Source organism: Dendroctonus ponderosae, unplaced genomic scaffold (assembly GCF_020466585.1).
Source record: "Dendroctonus ponderosae isolate FM_Combo_2020 unplaced genomic scaffold, Dpon_F_20191213v2 Dpon_F_20191213_3, whole genome shotgun sequence".
NCBI classification, from domain to species: domain Eukaryota; kingdom Metazoa; phylum Arthropoda; class Insecta; order Coleoptera; family Curculionidae; genus Dendroctonus; species Dendroctonus ponderosae.
The window spans coordinates 15,308,977-15,310,872 of NW_026018508.1; positions in this window are offsets into that span (position 1 = coordinate 15,308,977).

A 1,896-nucleotide genomic window follows, 5' to 3' on the forward strand; every position below is an offset into this window, starting at 1 on the left:
TAAAAGAACGTTGATTTTTACCAATCATGAGTTTGTGTAAATTTTAAATCTGATGATGGCGCTGTTGTCTCGCCGAAACGTAATGAAATAACGATATTCAAAATTTTTACTTCAGACTTTGACTGAGACCCAGGAAAGTTAGATAAGAATATCATAGCAACAAGTACACGCAGTCAGGAAAATAAATCAGAACTTTGCTAAAACTTCAGATAACGTGTGCTATACTCGCTAAGCGAAAAAGCTTTCCATTGCTGTACTTTTCCGATGCAATGGAACATTTTCCATTCGTGAGCGCTGCAGTAATACGAGTTAAGTGGCCTGGATGCAGTTGATCCGATTGTCGGAGATAAATTAAAGCGAGTGTTTAGCGTTTAACTGGATAATACTTGAGAAACTCCTGGCCAGTGTGGTCATCCGTAAGACGTGACAATGCAGTGTGGTCCAGGCATAAATTAAACTTTAGCCGCATCGCGTCGACCGGGGTGGACAGAGCAGATAAGGACGCCCCATATATCAGCAGATAGGCGGCGGTCCATGCAAATTCGCACTATTCTTCACCCCGTTCTCGCCGACGGTCTTAAATTCACCCCGTTCTATCGGGAGCACTCAACACTATCCAGAAAAGTCCCATTAAAATCATCCAGCTTTGCTCAGGCGGGACTCTTAGGCAACGTTAGCTCAAATTGGTTAAACTGGCAACTGATTCATCTGGTGGTACTTTAGTACCGTGGCAAATTTTATTCTATTAGGTTTTTTGATCGATAAAGCTTGAACCCGCAGGGCCGGACCACGATTGCTCATCCCGTTGCATTCGGCTGAATTAGTCGCTGGTTACTTTTAATTTTTTCAGCATTTGTTAGCAAACTTTTGGTGAGCGGGCCGGGTATAACTAGGCGTATGAAGCAGACGATCCAGAGTAAAGCCATGGCCAGGGAGAGATCCAGATTTGCATCGGGCAAAACGAGCAGAGATATGGGCCTCGTATTCTCCACCCCATCCGGCCAGCTATATCACTTACACATCGAGGAAGAATTGCAGAGTCGACATTTCGGGAACGGCCAGTAAAGGATAGTGGGACATTTCTTTGCCAGGAAATGGGATTAGTCGGATTAGTTTCGAGTAGTTTAGGAAAATCGACTTTTTATCGCTGCAGGAGAAATTGCGGAAGATTTGCATCAGTTGCAAGTGGAATTTACGTCTTAGGTATATGGAGCATTTCATCTACGTCCACTAAACGGAATTATGGCCGCTCGAAACGATTAAATGCCCCAAAAATCCGCTGCTAATTGAAAATTATGCGCGAATTTACCTAAAATGAGAAAACTTTCTCCCCCTTTCAGTTATCACTGGCTCATTTTTAATAAACAAAAAGCGGTACATGTTAATCATGTTAATTCCCCGGGGACTTTCTCTCTCACCCAACTGTGCACATTACAAAACTTCTGTTTCGGACAAAGTTTTAACGACACTAGCGCGAATTCTGCCATAACATAATTCTGAATATTAAATGAACATGTATTTCGGGAGTTTTACTTTTACCCACGCATCTTAGTCACTCCGTGTCGATGGCTATTTTGCGCTAAGCATCACGTTAAGAAGCAGATCGACGGTGTTTACATATTTGACTTATTTCTAATACAGTTGAGTCCGGATTTAAAGAACTTGAAAAATGAACTAAAACTGGTTCGTTATATCCGGAGTTCGCTATAAGCGAATAATAATACAAAAACACGTGGTGTATTTTATTTCGCACACAAAAAGATAAACAAAATTCAATTTGAAATCTACTTCTTAAAGTCTTTAATTTTTGTTTGTACATTTCTGCTGCAAAATAGATGTTATTTATGTAGTTTTCAAGATCACAAAAGGACTCCCAGATATGATTAGGAACTTGGC